This window comes from Canis lupus, chromosome 15 (assembly GCF_003254725.2).
Source record: "Canis lupus dingo isolate Sandy chromosome 15, ASM325472v2, whole genome shotgun sequence".
In the NCBI taxonomy this organism is placed as follows: Eukaryota; Metazoa; Chordata; class Mammalia; order Carnivora; family Canidae; genus Canis; species Canis lupus.
In genome coordinates, this window is record NC_064257.1 from 61,150,424 (window position 1) to 61,162,780 (window position 12,357).

Consider the following 12,357-nt stretch of genomic DNA (forward strand, 5'->3'; position numbering starts at 1 on the left):
GAGAAGCAGAGACACAGGCAGAGGGAGAACCAGCCCCCTCTCCACACCTTTTTGGAGTTTTCCAGGTCTGTTGTTTTTTGTTTTTTGTTTGTATTAGAGAGAGAGAGAGCACAAGAAGAGGGAGCAACAGAGGGAGAGGGAGAAGCAGGCCCCATTTCCCCCTAGCTGAGCAGGGAGCCTGACGTGGGGCTCCATCCCAGGACCCCAGGATCATGACCTGAGCTGAAGGCAGACACTTAACTGACTGAGCCACCCAGGTGCCTGTTATCCAGCTTTATTGAGAAATAACTCACATACGTCACTGTGTAAGTTTAAGGCAGACCACACGACGGATGGTTTGATTCGCATATATTAATCAGTCCTTTCTTAAGACAGACCTCAGAAAGAAATCCTTTCTACACAGTGGTCTATAAAGCCAGTCTGGCCCAGCTCCAAGCCGAAGCCAGCTGCCCCATCTACCTGGATTACCTGAGAGATCCAATGACCCTTGACCGCAGGCACAACTTTGTGGCTTCTGCTTCCCCCGTGCTGGAAAAACCGAGAAGACATTTCCCCCTGTTCCAAATGCCTCCACCACAGCCCTGACAGGGACTTAGGAACATCCAGTTTTGTCTCATGAATATCCTAAGCAGCTTCCCATCATGAGGAACAGAGGGATCACAGGAAGAGAAACTGTAAACAGAAAGAGTTAGGGGTCCCCAGACAAAGAGGAGGCCTAGCTTTTGTGACGTAAGACATTTTAGGCCTCCAGCCATTTTATGATCTATGCCTGACTTGCCCTAGCACACTTCTTGCAGAACTTCCTAGGAGGTGTTGGAATTACAGAGAAATGCAAAAACGTCCATAGTTAAGGATTTTGAGGGAACAAAGAAAATGCAAAACCCAACAGTGTCACAGGCCAGGAAATAGCCTACCCATATCAGACTCAATAAAGCAATGGTAAAACTTCCAGAGCAGTTTCAAAAGTAAAGGTTTACCTAACATATATTATTGAGTCATTTTTGCAGGATTTAAACCCCTCTGAGCACTCAAATGCCAGACTAGCTGGAGCAGAGAATTAATGACACTGACCCTTGCTGGCCCTTGTGACTTCAATCAACGAGGACCTGGACTCTGTCAATTTAGGATGACTTTTGCCCCAATTCTGTGCTGAACCCCCCTTTGTCCAGTCCCTTCATAAAGGACCTCTAGCTTAAAACTTCCCTAATTTTGTTGTTTGGGGAGACACTACTTTGGGAAACATCCCTGGTGTTCTCTTGTCAGTAAAACCCTTTCTTTTCCTGTCCTTTAGCTGGGTTGTGTCTTTTGTCTCAGTACCCACCAAGAGGCAAACCCAGTTTCCATTAACAAAACCCCTGTGTGAGAACATGGATTCTGGTCCTGTTCTGTGTGAAGGACCTTGAGCTATTGTGTCCCTAGCATAGGGTCTCCTCAGACCTCTAGGGCCACCCCCTGACGCCCACTGAGCAAGCTGCAGCTGGTCATAGGAGGAGGTTCAGAGGCTACAGGAAGCCTCGGAAAAAGTAGGTTGAAAATGCCGAGGGTCTAGAAATCTAAGTCTCAAAATTACTTGAATTAAGGGGAAAGGTAGAAAAGCAGAGGGGGGCGCATTACAGTCTGAACAAGGAGAACTTCAACATTTACTGGAAGAGGAACAGAATACCCTTTTCTAAGATTTATTTCTGATGGAAAAGAAGGATGTTGAAGAAAAACTAATTGAAAACAAAGACCATATTTCGGATTATATTTCCATCCTAAAAAAAAAAGCTATGTGAAATAGCAAAGAAGTGTGTACAGGCAAACTTAGATTTACTGATAGGTATTGAATATGCAGAACAGTTATAAAACCCAGGAGTCTTTTTTTTTTTTATCAATTAAAGAAAGAGTTATTATCTCTTTCACATTTTTGTCCTGCAAAAAATTATCAGCACATTAGGGTGGATTTGACTCTAGATCCTAAAACTGCCCACCCCAAATTTGTTACATCAGAAGACAAAACAAGTATAAAATATGGAAATATACAATCCCAAGACATTTTACATTTTACTCCACTGTCCTGAGTTTTGGAGGGATTGATGCTGGCAGACAGAAAGAGGCACTGGTAAATCTTCCATAGTTTTGTGCTGACTATTCACCCCAGAAATGCTTTATGCCACCAACACCAAAGGGTTACTGCATTTTCTGAATGAGTGGGGAGAGATTTCATTTTAGAATATGAGTAATAGATCTTATATTTACATCTTCACTGGCACTTTCACAGAAAAACTTTGGCTTTCTCTACTGGACCTACTTCAAACTCTTACTCTGTAAAATCACAGATGGGTTGTGAACTCCTTGGAACCCTGTATATTGTTATATTTTCTTTCTATAATATGAAGTGTCCTTAAGATAATGTATAATCTCTGTTAAGTTTTGGATAACATGATTTCAAGAGTTACAATGTTGTATGTTTTCAATAGAAAGAGAGTCCCTTTTTGTCCTATAACAATAATTTGTGATAATACAGAATTTGTATTGTTTCATGGAAATGATGTGGGAATCAATTAGAAATTGCAATTTGCAGTTCTAAAAGTAAAGACTTAAAATAAATAAATAAATAAATAAATAAATAAATAAATAAATAAATAAATGTAAAGACTTCAAATTGAGTGTGTTTTATTTACCGTTCCTGTTTTATCAACACCAGTAAACATATTTTATGACTTTACCTAATGCACTTAATGCTATATCTACCTGTGTCCTATAAATTCACCAGTTTTTAAAGTGTCTTAAAAGTCCATGTTTGACAATGGAAGAAATATACTTAGAAGTCTTCAGCCTTCTGTGTTGTTGCAGAAATGGGAATCAGAAGGAGTTGAATACTCGGAAGTGTTTGGACCATTATTTAAAAACTCATCTTTGGTATGCCTAGGTGGCTCAGTAAGTTAAGCATCTGCCTTTGGCTCAGGTCATGATCCCAAGGTTCTCGGACTGAGCCCCACATCGGGCTCCCTGCTCAGTGGGGCGCCAGCTTCTCCCTCTGCCCCCCTCCAAACCACACGTGTGCGCCACACACTCTCCCTCTCAAAAATAGATAAAATCTTCAAACAAACAAACAAAACTCGCCTTTTACAGAAGACCTTCAGAAAGAGATGACGAAGGTGTAGTTCATGGAATGGAAATTGCATCAGTAGTATGGTAGTGATGGCTGGGATCCTCTGAAAAAGGCTGACAAAATAATTCTCTTCACACAATTAACCAAGACAGAACTGAGCAGCTAAGCTTAATAACTAGGACTTTACAGACCTGAATGACTAATCTTCCCAACCAATTCATAGGTATCAGGCTTACACCCTAGCAAAATTTATAAAATTTGAGTAAAAGAAAAATTATAAAGCTGTTTTTCTCCTGAAACTTACTCTTTTTTAAATGGCATACATTTTAAAATTCAGTCTACTTGTCTTTTTTTTTTTTTAAGATTTTATTTATTCATGAAAGACAGAGGGAGAGGCAGAGGGAGAAGCAGGCTCCACATGGGCACTTGATGAGGGACTCGATCCCAGGACCCCGGGGTCACTCCCTGAGCCGAGGCAGACACTCAACCACCGGGCCACCCAGGCGTGCCCCTACTTGTCTCATATTTTATACACACACATTCAGTGATTAATGTATTACATTGTATTGCACCCTCATCATTTTAATCATATCTTAAATTATGGAATAGATGTGTGTATTGTTTTGCTATTCATAACTGTTGTTTTAGGAAAGCATAAGTTAAAACATGTTGTGAGAACTCTATTTTTTGAGAACTCATTTTATTAAATGCAGTTAAATTCTCTAGTAGTCATTATATTGATCATGTTTTTCCCCAGTTTTTGAGATTTAATTTAATTATGAGTTTAAGATATACAGCATAGTGTGACTTGGCTTACATATACTGTGAACTGATTACCACAGTAGGTTTAGTTAATAACTATTATCACATATAAATGTTAAGGAAAGGGTTAAGGTATAGGCAGGCAGGGAGAGGTAGGGGGGCCCTGAGTGGGCTCTGAAACTTCCTGGCAGGCAAAGGCACTGAGCCAGAGTGTACCAGACCACCTGGCCCCGGATGTTAGGAGGCATTTTTTCTTTGGCGGCCACAGTGTAATCACAGAAAATGACCAGACCTTGGAGAAGTACGTCATTAAGGGTGTTATCAACAGCCCTTGCTCCAACTAAGACGGCACAAGAATCCCAAGGCCACAAGCTACCTGGTCAAGTTTTCAATAAAAGACTGGCCTTAAAAACCTCAGTGGCAACCCATCGGGACCCCTCTCTGTGTAGAGAGCTTTGTCTTTCCTTTCTGTTCTCACCTTCACTTAATAAGCTTTCACCTCACCCTTTTGTGTCTGCGAGATTCATAATTCGACTCTGTGAGACAAGAACCCTGCAATCCTGCAACATAAACACACCAAAAAAGAATATGGGCAGCCAGGGCGGCGGTTTAGTGCCGCCTTCAGCCCAGGGCGTGATCCTGGGGTCCCAGGATCGACTCCCACATCGGGCTCCCGGCATGGAGCCTGCTTCTCCCTCTGCCTGTGTCTCTGTCTCTGATGAATAAATAAAATCTTAAAAAAAAAAAAAAAAAAAAGAATAAAAAAAAAATATTTTTTTTCTTGTGATGAGAACTCATAGAATCAACTTTCTTAACTCTCAAGTACATCATACGGCAGGGTAACTATGGTCATCATGATGCCATTTCATCTCCAGGACTTATGTATCTTATAAGTCAGAGTTTGCGCCTTTTGACCACCTTCTTCCACCTTCCTCCACCTTCCTCCCCCACCCCCCAGCCTCTGCCTCTGGTAACCACAAATCTGATCTCTTTTTCTAAAAGTTTGGATTTTTTAAGATTTCATGTACAAATGAGATTATACAGTATTTGTCTTTGTGTCTGATTTATTTCAGACATAGTGTAATGCCCTCAAGTTTCATCCATGTTTTCACAAATGACAAGATTTCATTCTTTTTTTAATGACTGAATAATATTCCATTATAATGTGTGTATGTAAACCCAGGAAGGGACTGCCTGTCCTTTGGTTAGCTAAGCCCCAGAGAAAGCAAACAACTTGCCTGTGACTGTGGCTTTGATATGTAAACCAACCACTTCTGAGACCATTCCAGCATCAGCCCCCTTTTATCAGGGCTCTTGAAGTTCAGAACACTGTCCCCTAAAGCACCCCTATCAGAACCCACTAATCCTAAATTTGTTCAGCTGTCTCAACCATTCATTCCCTTGAAAACCCCAATAAAGGCTTATGCCCCTGCTTTTCTCTTGCCCCCTGACTAACCCTGGTAATTCCCACATGACTCTGCACGATGTGGCATGCCCTCTGTTCTTGGGAATCATAAATGAAAAACTATCTTTCCGACAAAAATCAGATGATATCAGCAGTACATATGATTAAAGATTCACTTCTAGAACATAGAAAAACTCCCTATTAGCCTATAGGAATTAGTCTATAAGAAAAAGAAAATCTATTCTGGACTGAAGATTTCTCCCCAAAATTCATATGTTGAGCCCTTACTTGGGATATGATGGTACTTGGGTGGTGGGGCCTTTGGAAGGTAATTAGGTTTAGATGAGGTCATGAGGGTGAAGCCCTCACAATGGGATTAGATTAGTCCTATAAGAGAGAAATCTCCCTTTCTTCAGGATCTTGCACCTGGAAAGGCCGTCTGCACAGAGTGAGGAAAGTGGCCATCCTCAAGCCAAGAAGAGGGCCCTCACTAAAACTGGAACATGTTAGCACCCTGATCTCAGATTCCTAGCCTCCAGAACTGTGAGAAACAAATGTTTAAGCCACCTGGTGTACAGTATTTTGTTACAGCAGCCAGAGCTGAGACAAAACCTGATAGAAAAAACTGGGTATATTATAGAAGCTACCTCACAGTAGAGAATTCATAAATGGCCCATAAATATATAAAAAGATGATGAAGTTTATCAGTAATCAGGAGATTTGTAATTTAAAATTGTAGTGTGACACCATTACACACCGTTCAGCTAAGCAGTATTCAAAAGAGTGACAATTCCTGTATTGAGCACCAAGGGCTGCCAAACAAAATACCATACAGTGAGCCACTTAAACAACAGACATTTATTTTCTCACAGTTCTGGAGGCTGGAAGTCCCAGTCAAGGTGTTGCTGGTTTGGTTCCTTCCGAGGCTTCTCTCTTTGGCTTGCAGATGGCCTGCTTTTCACTCTGTCTTCACGTGGCTTCTTCTCTATAGGCCTGTGTCCACAATGTCTCTTCCTGTTCTTGTAAGAACACATCATTTTGGACTTTGTATAAGTGACCCGTTGCAAGCTCATTTCTTTTATTTATTAATTTATCTATTTATTTATCTATTTGTTTGTTTGTTTAAGACACAGAAAGAGACATAGGCAGAGGGAGAAGCAGAGTTCCTGCAGGGAGCCAGATGAGGGCCTCGATTCCAGGACCCCAGGATCATGACCTGAGCCAAAGGCAAGTTTCTTCTTCTTTTTTTTTTTTTAAGATGTTATTTATTCATGAGAGACACACGCCGGGGTGGGGGGGGGGGGGCGCAGAGACACAGGCAGAGGGAGAAGCAGGTTCCATGGGGGCGGGGGGGGGACCTGGGACTCCAGGATTACGCCTTGGGCCAAAGGCAGGCGCGCTAAACTGCTGAGCCACCTGGGGATCCCCTGCAAGCTCATTTCTTAATTCTGTATATTGAAGATAATAATCACTGCATCCGGAGCTGGCTAGAGAGCTTCAGTTAGATACTTAAACACCTGTAACAGTGCATCTAACATGGTTACTAATTCAGTAAAGTATGACTATGTCACCAAGTCCAAGCTCAATTCTGCTCACACTGCATGGCAGGCCAGTAAGCAGAGAGGCAAGATGCCGGGGCAAGGAAAGTGCCTTTATTTGAAAACCCAGCAAATCCAGGAGCTAGTGGACTACTGTCCCAAAGAACCATCTCCTCCACTCCTCCCCCCTCGCCGCCCGCACTCCCCCTACCCCCCAATGAAAGGGGAGGGAATGGGAATCAAAAGATGACTGACTTTGCAGATTTCTGAGGAAAGTGTGCAAATTCTTTGTCTGTGTTCACTTGATGTTCTGCAGGAATCTGGTCACATCATTTCTGTAAATCTGAAACACAGAGTCATTTCTTGATACACTTCCTTATCTCCTCAGGTGAGGTGGATTTCAAGGGAAAAGCAGAGTTTGCAAATCCTAGCTGTAACATGCCCACGTGCAGGGCCAAGCAGAAGGTAAGTGACGGGTCACAGCAGCAGGGAAATAGAAGCAATGTGGAGTCAGACATGCTAAGTTTCTCCCTGTTACAACTCCCCAGTGTCAGTGTTCCATAATCTTGTGGGACCAGGGCAAGGGGGGGAACATCATCTCTCATCTGACTAGTTCCTGATGGAAAGGGTCAAAGGGGGAGACGCCTGGGGGGCTCAGCAGTTGAGCCTTTGGCTCAGGGAGTGACCCCGGGGTCCTGGGATCAAGTTCTGCATCAGGCTCTGCGCAGGGAGCCTGCATCTCCCTCTGCCTGTGTCTCTGCTTCCCTCTCTGTGTCTCTCATGAATAAATAAATAAAATCTTAAAAAAAAAAAAAGGGAAAGGGTCAAAGGGGGCAACTGTGGACTAGAACAATTAATTTGACTAGACTTAGAAAGCATTCTTCTTAAGTGCCTCTTTTTGCCATTAGGGTCTTAGAAGTAACCATAGGTGGTTAATGCAGTTTTGCACTAGTTCTGGAAATTCTTAGTTTAGTTCCATGATCTTAAAGATATTAGAATCCTGTATTTGTCAAAACTTTTCATGGGCCACCTGGGTGGCCCAGTAGGTTGAGTGTCTGCCTTCGGCTCGGCTCAGGTCATCATCTCAGTTCCTGGGATCAAACCCTGCATCAGGCTCCCTGATCAGCGAAGAGTCCACTTTTCCCTCTCCCCGGCCTGCCTCTCTGCCTCCTTGTGCTCTGTCTCTGTGTCAAATAAATAAATAAAATCTTAGGAAAAAAAAAAGGTTATTTTCATGAATCTTCTTGAAGCTGAAACACATTAGTAAGAGTATCAGCATGAAATAATAACTGTAAATGGCAAAAGCCTCAAAAATGGCCATGGTTAAAAATCTGATGGGAGTTCATTATACTGTAGTTGATAAAGAAATTTCATTATTTTTGTGACACACAACATTTTAATAATTAGGATTATATGTGATGACCTTATACCAGGACATATTAAAACTAGGAATTTTATATAAATTTTGGAATAGTCACAGTATTTACCCACACAGTATAAACTAAGATTTATCATCATTTCTTTGATATCGCTTCCCATATAACTTAACATACAAAATAAATAGGCCTAATTAGTCAAAAAGACTTTGTTTAGAATTCCAATTTCTGGTAAGTTTGTTAAAAATATCAGAAAGTTAAAACAATCAGAAAGTTTAAAACAGGGCAGCCCTGGTGGCTCAGTGGTGTAGTGCCACCTTCAGCCCAGGGCATGATCCTGGAGACCCAGGATCGAGTCCCACGTCAGGCTCCTTGCATGGAGCCTGCTTCTCCCTCTGCCTGTGTCTCTGCCTCTCTCTCACTCTCTCTCTCATAGATAAATAAATAGAATCTTAAAAAAGAAAGAAGAAAGAAAGAAAGAAAGAAAGAAAGAAAGAAAGAAAGAAAGATTAAAACACATGCCTAAATAAGATTACAGATTATTTTAAAATTTACTGTTTAGGGATCCCTGGGTGGCGCAGCGGTTTGGCGCCTGCCTTTGGCTCAGGGCACGATCCTGGAGACCCGGGATCGAATCCCACGTCGGGCTCCCGGTGCATGGAGCCTGCTTCTCCCTCTGCCTGTGTCTCTGCCTCTCTCTCTTTCTCTCTCTGTGACTATCATATATAAATAAAAATTTAAAAAAAAAATAAATAAAATAAAATAAAATAAAATAAAATAAAATAAAATAAAATTTACTGTTTAATTATCTGTTTAGCCAAGGTGGCAATAAGAGATTCTACAGAAGGTTCTCTAGTCATTAGCAAAACTTAGGTCCTTTAATATTGAGAAGATTCAGTTTTCTTAAGTAATCAAAGACCTGATGAAAACAAAACATAGAAACTTTGTTTTGGGGGGCAGATTTAAAAAAAAAAAAACCCTTTGTTCATATTTCTTATAAAAGCAGACCAACAGTCCAAGAAAAACTTTGTCATTTTAACAGAGAGAAGAAACAAATTCTAATCTCTTACAAGCGTACTTTTTTTTTTTGGAAAGAGGGAGAGAGAGAATCCTAAGCAGCCTCTCCACACCCAGCGTGAACCCGTGAGCCCAAAGTGGGGCCTAATCTCACAACCCTGAGATCATGACAGAGTGAAAATCAAGAGTCAGATGCTTAACTGACTGAGCCACCCAGGTGCCCCACAGGTTTCTTTTTCATTTAGATTTTGTCCTAAGCTTTCTCTCTCTAAACAATCAGTCTCATTTTAGGACGTAATTACTCCCCCCACCCACAAAAATGTATTCTCATTCTTACTGCTTTCTTACAAGCTTCCTACTTTGTCTACATAGAGTTGCTTCCCTTAGCATCTCTAGCAGTGTAAGTTACATTTAGTAGAATTTTAACTTTTAAAACACTAGTCTCCAATGAAAACTTAAGTAGTAACCAATTGTGAACCATTACACCAGAATTCTAAGGAATTCTGGTAAATTTAGAATTGGCAAATATATGGATATATTTCACAATTTCTAGAAACGTGTGTTTTCATGGTATAACTTTCAATAAAGTCTGGGCTGAACGTACCAAAAGCCACAGCACCCAACCAACCCAATGCAAAATGAGCCGGTTCACAAAGAAACGGGGGCCAGCTTCTAACCATCCCCGTCCCAGGGGCGCCCTGGACAAGTACAAAGTGGCTTCTCCTCTCGGAAAAGCCCGAACGGAGCCGGAGGGGTTCCCGGTCGTGCAGGCGGGAATGACGGGCCCTGCTTTGGGGCCCGTGGCCTCACAGGTTGGTGGAAGCTCGGCCGCGGGCACCGGGTGCCGCCCTTGCTACGGCCCTCCCGGGAGGGGCCCCGAGGCCGCCGCCCGCCGAGCCTCCCTGACCTCCCGGTCCACGGCCGCTCCCCAGGGGCCGGACGCCAGGCCGGGCCAGGCGCGCCAGTGTTTGCGGAGCAGTCCCCGGCTCGTGCCCGCGCCCGTCTGCGCCCGAGCAGGCGCCGCTCCAGGGGGCGCTCGTGGCCGCAGCGTTGCCCTCCGAGCCTCTCCCTTCACGATGTCGACAGTTTAGAATGAAGTGTGTGGGGCTCCCGGGTTGGCTCCGTCGGAAAAGCAGGCAACTTTCTTCCTCTGATAAAAGATTTTATTTATTTATCCACAAAAGGCACAGAGCGAGGCGGAGACACAGGCAGAGGGAGAAGCAGGCTCCATGCACCGGGAGCCCGACGTGGGATTCGATCCCGGGTCTCCAGGATCGCGCCCTGGGCCAAAGGCAGGCGCCGAAACTGCTGTGCCACCCAGGGATCCCTGAAGAGCCGTTATTGCCACTTAGGATGATTAGTAGTAGGGGTTTCATTAAGTAGATATCCACCTTGCCAAATTTAATTATATTTTTATCCTGTATTTTTAAATTGTAAATAAATTATATCAATAAGTTGTAGATGGTTGATATGTCTTTTAAGTCGGCTATAATCCTTTAGGTTTCCCTAGAAGATAGAGACTGAAGGGATCTGGACTTTGGGATGGAGAGAGTAAGGGTTGTGACTCAAGGAAGAGAGAAGCTGGCTTGGCTAGCAGGGCAGTAGCACCCTGAACATAATGGTTAGCCTTTTTTTTTTTTTTTTTCCAATAGTTAGTCTTTTAAAAAATGTTTTTATTTTTTAAGTTTGAGAAGTCTTTTTTTTTTTTTTTTTTTTTTTTTTTTTACTCATGTGAGAGAGGCAGAGATGCAGGCAGAGGGAGAAGCAGGCTCCCTGCAGGGAGCCCGATGTGGGACTCGATCCTGGGCCTCCAGGATCACGCTGTGGGCTGCAGGCAGTGCTAAACTGCTGCTCCACCAGAGCTGCCCTAAAAAATGTTTTTATGTAGAACATATTAAGCTTATAAAATAGAAAAATAGGGGATCCCTGGGTGGCGCAGCAGTTTGGCGCCTGCCTTTGGCCCAGGGCGCGATCCTGGAGACCCGGGATCCAATCCCACGTCGGGCTCCCGGTGCATGGAGCCTGCTTCTCCCTCTGCCTGTGTCTCTGCCTCTCTCTCTCTCTCTCTCTCTCTCTGTAACTATCATAAATAAATAAATTAAAAAAAAATAAAATAGAAAAATAGTATAATAAACCCAGTGTATTCGTTTTCTGGGGCTGCCACAACCAAATACCACCCACCAGCTAACTTAAACCAAAATGAGTTTTGTCACCATTCTGGAGGCTGGAAGTTGAAGATCAAAGTGTCAGCATGTTTCATGTCTAAGGCCTCCTTGCTTTTCGGATGACCTCCTACTCACATGGCCTCTCCTGTAGGCCTGTGCGTACCTGGATCTCTTCCACCTGGAGGAGGAGTCCTATTGCATCAGGCCTCACCTGAACAGCCCCAGGTTAACTTATTCATCCCTTTATAGACCTTACAAGATAGTCGTAGGGGTGCCTAGCTGACTAAGAGCAACGTGTGACTCTTGATCTCAAGGGGAGTCATTAGTTCAAGCTCCACATTGGTTCTAGAGATTACTTAAAAATAAATAAATAAGCTGTTTTAGAAAGATTATGTAATTTTTTTAAAGATAGGGTCACAGTCTGAGCTTTTGGGAGTTGGGACTTAAACATGAATTTTGGGGGGGGACACAATTCAGCCAAAAACATCTCATGTATGTATCCAGTAAATTATGCCCCCATTCTTCCTACCCCTCACTCTTGTGAAGCAAATCCTAGATATCATAGGGTTTATATGTAAATTTTATCCTATGTGTCTTCCAACTAGTCTTTTCATTAACAAAATCCTACCCTTTTTAAAAAATCATCAGATATCCACTAACCCATATAACTACAATTACCATTTTTAAATGTATTTGAATACAGTAAGTAAACCAAAATAATGTCAATGATTTATATGCTTTTTTATCTTTTTATTTTTTTTTATTTTTTTAAATTTTTATTTATTTATGATAGTCACAGAGAGAGAGAGAGAGGCAGAGACATAGGCAGAGGGAGAAGCAGGCTCCATGCACCGGGAGCCTGATGTGGGATTCGATCCCGGGTCTCCAGGATCGCGCCCTGGGCCAAAGGCAGGCGCCAAACCACTGCGCCACCCAGGGATCCCCTCTTTTATCTTTTTAATATGTCAGAATCACAATAAGTATAGTCAAAGATAAATCC